The sequence below is a fragment of the Triticum aestivum genome, chromosome 2D (assembly GCF_018294505.1).
Source record: "Triticum aestivum cultivar Chinese Spring chromosome 2D, IWGSC CS RefSeq v2.1, whole genome shotgun sequence".
Classification (NCBI taxonomy): domain Eukaryota; kingdom Viridiplantae; phylum Streptophyta; class Magnoliopsida; order Poales; family Poaceae; genus Triticum; species Triticum aestivum.
Genome location: NC_057799.1, coordinates 63090826 through 63097146, shown reverse-complemented (window position 1 = coordinate 63097146; position 6321 = coordinate 63090826). Strand labels below are relative to the sequence as shown.

The following is a 6321-nucleotide window of genomic DNA, read 5'->3' as shown; positions in this document are numbered from 1 at the left end:
ACCCCAGCCAGCCCACGTTACAGGGGGTTTAAGGTACATCAAGAGGGGGGCGTTACTGGTAACGCTAGTAATAAAGAGACATAATGACCATTAAAGCTATGATGTAATGTTCGACCGTTGCAGTGCGGAGTGGCTTTAGTTCTTCTGGCGGTCGAGTGACAGTCTTCATGGTCGAATGACTTCGAGTCTTCCGAGTGGAATGCCTCATGATCGAGTGGATGATGACTTTTCTTTGAATGATTCTAGTTTTAGGATGAAGTTCTAGGAGAGGGTGTTTAGGTCAGGCCTATGAGCCTATCCTAGGTACATGGCTTCATCCGTGCCCGCAAGTGGAAGGGAGGGGCCTCAGGCCTGCGCCGCAGTCGACAGATCCTAACCAACCGCCGCGCCGAGCTCCACCGGCGCCCTCTCCCGCCCGAGCTTGCTCCGGCGACAATGTGGAACGACGAGCTTGACGGCAGAGGCCGGGGCTCCGGCCGTCCTACCCCAGGTACCTCCGGTCTTGCTTACCCGGGGAGCGCGAGGTGGACCGAAACCCACCCCGCGGGCTTGGAGCAGTGGTGCGCGGCGCCGGCACGGCCGGCCGTGTGGACGTGATGCGATTTGGGACGAAGATGGGAACGAGGGTAAAACTGTCTTTTCCATGCACCTCTTGCCTTTCTCTGTCAGCGAAATTCAGTAATACGAGTATTATTTTGCAAACGACTCAGGATGCGATGCGGCAATTGTCAACAAGAACCGCGTGGTTGACACTGACGAGAAGACGTGGTTACATCCCTTGTATCCCCCTGAGAAGACTTGGCGCTGACCTCTGCCTCTACGGAGCGAGCAGCCTATCCGTTCCGTTCATCCTCTACAACTGCGATTAGTTGGCGAGTCTTTGCTTCTTCTTTGTTCTTTAATAATCAGATTGCCTTGCCGGCCACCTAGGTGCTGAAATCCGAAATCCGGGAGTCGTTTGGTGTAGGGATCGTCCAGGAGCAAAGTAAAGGAGAAGCCAGGAAAACGAGGTTGGTGCTTGCTCGGCCTCTTTGAGTGTTGTCTCGACATAGAAATTCAGAAATGTTTTTGTCTCTGTTGATCAGCTTTCCGGAGAAATCTGAATTCTGGATGATCAACGCAGCCTATCCTTTAATCGGTCAAGCAGCGGCAAAGTAAAGAAGAATCCAAATCACCACTTACCAGATAGGTTGGTGCTTTGCTTCCTTTCTTTGGTTGCTGTCATGAGAAAAGCTATCAGAAATGTTCTTGTCTCTGTCGATCAGCTTTTCGGCGGCGAAATCTGACCGGCGGATTTCCTAGTGACAGGATGGTCGATGCTGTGGGCAGCGTGAAGCAGGTTGTCTAGGTCGCGCTCAAGATCAAGGAGGCGGCGGACACGGTTCGTCATAACAAGGAGGTCTGCCATCAGATTAGAGGCCGCGTGAATAGACTTCGTGCTATCCTGTCGAAGCTCGAGGATGCTAATACCATGAACGATTCGGCGACTAGCGACACTCAAGGACCTCGAAGAGACTCTGCTTCGTGCCTACAGGCTTGTCCATGCCTGTCGAGGGAAGAAGAACATCGTTTCCCTTCTCTTCACTGCCGGGAAGCTCTCGAGACAACTGCGCCAGGTCAATGGCGATATTTTGGCTCAGATGGCGGTTGCAAATTTTGGCAACAATGTTCAGACCGCCATTATGCTGAGTAAACATTTTCAAGACCCCCCAAAGGTACAATTAGTTGCCTAGCTACATACTACATCTTTTAAGCCTCACTTCAAGTTTTGTGATTTCTCCACCAGGCGGACAACAGTCAGGGGAATAATATTGTGGCCCCTTAGCCCCTATTTCTGATGACCGGACCAAAGTTTCATATTCCACTGCCATCGCCCATATAAGAATGCTGCATAAATATGCTGCTGCTCGACATTCCTCAATTTATTATGGTTAACTTGCGCCCAAATTGATCATTGGTATTTGGTTTGAGGAACTAGAAGGTGAATTGACCATGTAAGCCTTGCTCGCCATATGTTTGAAGATGAGCTGGTTTATCACCAGTTCACCCTATGTGATTCAAGGCTATCACAAAACGGGGATCGGATCATCCATCCTGTAAATACAGAAACGCAGGAACCCATGTAGAGTATGGTGATCCTCCAACCAAACACCCAATGAATTCATGTATGGAGCTTTCTGTGTTCTTAACCTAGGTATCCAATATAGGCAAGTATGAATTTTCTAATAGATTAACCCCAGTTGTTCATGCGAATGTCACTAAATAGGGCCGCATTTTTTATGTTCCTTAGCTTTTCTGTCTAATCTTGTGAACATATCCAAAAGCAGAAAATACTTGGCAGGGGTTGTCTGAGGGCTTCCCTCCAACTTTGGGTAACGATCTAGCAATAGGCTTTGTCATGCTTGATTTTCTTCAAAATTTATGTGCTTATGACTCGTCGAATTTATCTTGCAGTTCTTGTTCCAAAACTTTGTAATAATATAGTGCAGAGATCTCAGGAGCCCTCGTTTTCACTGTCTAAGGATAGCTTTCTATTTAATTTCAGGACCAAGAACAAATGAGACTTTCGTTGTTGTTTCGGGAGGATGCAGAGCATGCCATAAAGTCGCCCGACAAGTCACTCACGCATGACTCTAGGTAGGTTCTCTCAATATGCATTTTCATCACCATCCATTTAAAGGTACTTCAGTGCGAGTCATTTTCTCTGATAGTTTATTTTAGAGTCTCTTACCTCCTTGATCTACGTACAGTCAATATACGCCGTAAATAAATGAAGCAAATTTCCTATCTTGCTCTGTTTGGGTGATTTGGGTGGTGAGCACTGCCTTGCACAGCTTCCCGCCATCATCTGGCGCCTGTTGCAAGCTCTTGATGCTTTTGTCCTTGTGAGATTCATTGACAATGCGGCTGTCTATAGCAGCAAGGGCGGCAGAGGAGTTGCTGCCGAGGGGGAAGTGCATGCTTGCGGGACCTGTGGCTCTGTGCAAGGAGGCACGCTCTCCCATCTCCCCTTCTTGATTTTGATCCAGCTGCGCCATCAGTGTGTGGTGGGCCCCTTGTCAATTGGATGAATGCCGGATGCGGCCCTTTATAAGTTGTCAAGATGCCATTCATGGCTTTCGGTAGCAATGCCCTCTCATGTTGATTGGTAGCGTGATGGCCACTCATGGAATGTTCATTACTGCCACACTCGTTTTTTTTTCAGATAGGTGCCTCTATGTGCCATGGGAGGTCAATGGGTATGGGTGACAATGGACGTGGTACATGATTGATAGATCTAGGGCGTTTGTGGTTGCATGTCAGTCATCCACATTGGTGTAAGTGGTGATCTGGTCGTCATTGGTTGGATCAGACAAGGAGGTATTGAGTTGTTGTCTCTCAGCGGAGGCGGAGTTTATGTGCTCGCGCACAAATGCGCTCGTAATCTGGGCGGTTCCTATTAGGTGGGGATACGAGCCATTCATTGCGTGGGCCATCTCAAGGGGCAGACGAAATATAGTAGGAAAAGCGAAATACATGCGCTGTGAACCCTGGACTGTGGGCCATGTTTGTGACGGAGATAGAACGCCGTGGACGGCTCCAAGCAGAGCCGTGGCCCATGACGGCATGTTCTTCCCGATCCATGGCCCATGAAACTTGCTTTCCAGTTACAGACAGGGATGGTGAGCTCACTCAGGGTCGTCTCCTACCTACGCCGCCTTGATTAGTCACTTGCCGAAGCGGCGGAGCTCTGCTGCGATTCTCGCGGGCGACCGGGCGAACGGAACCGGTGGACGCCGATTAAGAGGTGCGCAATATGTCCCCTTTGTATTTTTTGGCGCGTGATTTTGGATGGTGCTTGCTGAGATGAAACCTTTTGTGGCCAATTTGGGTGCGTAGGACAGCCGTGCTTGAACAGGCAAATGACAGCGATATTCTGATGCAGCCGCTGCACTACCTAGTGGCGCGGCCGGCTGAGGAGCCGCTGGCAGCTATGGTGGAAGTAAGTGCGGACGGCCAGATCCATGCGGCGGAAGGGGCAATGGATGCACAAGAAGGGTCCACAAGAGCGTCGGAGCAGTCAATTGGATAGACCGACCCTAGAGCTCCTGGCCGGAAAAGAAGGTATGGCAGTTCTGCAGATCCACAAAATTTTTGGGAACCAACTATGATGGCATGATTTGAAATAGTGTGATCATGCAAAAAAATTGAAAGGATAAATTGCTATGTTTGTATTGCCTGAACTTCTAGGGAAAGTTACAGGCGTGTCTCCTTGTAAATATAGGTGCAGGCTTGACTGAACTGTTAATGAAATTTGGTGAAATTCAGAACTAGTGTAAGTTAAGCAGGGATGCTTGAGCAGACATTGTAATGGACATTGCATGATTTGTGGTTTGAAGGAATGCACACGTAGCCGCTGAATTGATGCGAAAGGACGCTGTAGCATGTCAAACGCAGAAAATTGTAGGAAACGGAAGGATCTGTGTGTCGTTCCGGAGTTGATTGTGCAGCTGAACCAAAAGTAACATAGATGGAACGAAATTGTTACTGTTCGAGCACGGTGACACTGCAAAAAACTGATGTGTTGGGTGCTTGGAAATTTTGGCGAGTGCTTTGTGTGAAACTATACATGAAACTCATATCTGTTTGTGGGTGGTTGCAGGGTGAGAGTAGGTGCTGCTGTCCCAGTAAGGATGCCATGTCCTAACCGGACTACTGCTCTGGAGAAGGCTATCCATGGTTTTGCCGACAATCTTGGGGACAATGTCATAGTGCCAACTTTGGGTACAACCTTTGATTCTCTGGGTGAAGCATACGACTTCTATAACCTATATTTGTGGATAAATGATTTGGCATTAGATACGACAAAAGTAGGCTAAATATGGAGAGGACAAAATGCATGCAGGAAATTGTTTGCGGCTGTGCAGTATGGGAATAGAAGGGGAGCCTTGGCGCAGTGGTAAAACTGCTGCCTTGTGACCATGAGGTCACAGGTTCAAGTCTTGGAAACAGCCTCTTACAGAAATGTAGGGTAAGGTTGCGTACTATAGACCCAAAGTGGTCGGACCCTTCCTCGGACCCTGCGCAAGCAGGACCTACATGCACCGGGCTGCCCCCCTTCCCTGTGCAGTATGGGAATAAGGATTTGACACTTGTTAGTATTTCAAATAATTTTGTGCAGGAGCTATAGCTGAAATGTTCTATCTTTTTTCGTGTTTTTTTTTCAGGGAAAGGCGGGGTTTGACAACACTATGTCGTGTCGTTGCGATTGCCTTGCTCTCATCATGTTGTTGCTGTCCAAAGACAATGATTAGTACATAGCAGAAGACCCTGAGGAGCACAACTACGGAAGCTGATCCAAGGCACAGGAGGTTCGCTTTCAGGTTTGTGTAGATGGAGAGAATTAATTTCGGTTAGGTTGATACTTTGAGGATCTATTACTCGTTTTTGGTCAAAAGGGTCGAATTGCTGAGACGACAGGGGTGGAGAGGGGCGACTCCATTGGCGGTGATGGAGTTGCTGATGCGACCCATGAGCAGGTAACATCAGTATCGTTTTTAGAAGCATGGTGTTTTAATTCGCGATTTGTTGATTGCTTGCTTTTTTTTCTTGCAATGGAGGGTTGCAGATTCCCCTTTCTGGAGGAATTGGATGAGAGTGCAACCCCGATGGAACCGGCAGCGTTCACAGTGGTTCGTTTGGTACCGGCTGCCGAGCAATCGGCGGGACTAGCCATGAGCGCGGACAAGCAGGTTGTGAGGAAGACATGGCAAAAGGTGTGAGATGAAAGGCGTCGCCGCTGGTGTCCGAGATGTCCACCGGGAAGATGAAGTTCCTACAGTCCTACAGGCACCTGGTTGGGCTAAGAGGTGTGTTTCCCTAAATCAATCAAATTAGTATGCATTGCTGAATATTTGTTGTTGAGCGATTAGGAGTGATGCTGTCATACGTGTATTGACGTCCCCTTGGGGTTCAGAACATTCAGACAGGTAGTTGATGCTGTTCTTAAGTAGTGTACGGTTATGAATGGATGATGATCTATCCAGCTTGGAGCATGTTGTTACTAATTTGAAGGTTGCTGTACAATTGGTTATGAGTTATGATTTATGGGGAGTGATTTGTAGTTAGTTCATGTATGAGTCTTGTTGGATGCTTGCTTCTGAATTTAGCTGCGCAATGGAATCGAGATCATGATGCTCAATGTATGGATTATGGTTGTTCAATTCATTTTGTAATGCTAGTTGTTTTTCATTCATTGGCACTGTTTACAGTTTGAAAGTGTTATGTGTTTTCTGAGTACTGAACATGCATCTGAAAATGGAAGGGTTATAGGTGATCGAT

At 47.8% G+C, this 6321-nt stretch overlaps 1 long non-coding RNA gene across 12 annotated transcripts; it reads left to right on the top strand.

Annotated features, from left to right (window-relative positions):
* The first annotated feature begins 279 nt into the window (after positions 1 to 279).
* LOC123051571 (uncharacterized) lies at positions 280 to 6107 on the top strand. Of its 12 annotated transcripts, none has more exons than XR_006424211.1 (10): positions 280 to 626; positions 711 to 1010; positions 1086 to 1189; positions 1303 to 1715; positions 2546 to 2637; positions 2921 to 3787; positions 3880 to 4104; positions 4643 to 4764; positions 4886 to 5519; positions 5609 to 6107. It is a non-coding gene; the product is annotated as an uncharacterized lncRNA (long non-coding RNA). The 12 variants fall into 12 exon arrangements; XR_006424209.1 differs by having other exon boundaries at positions 2751 to 3787; XR_006424210.1 differs by having other exon boundaries at positions 2546 to 3787; positions 4886 to 5011; positions 5208 to 5519.
* The last annotated feature ends 214 nt before the right edge of the window (positions 6108 to 6321 follow it).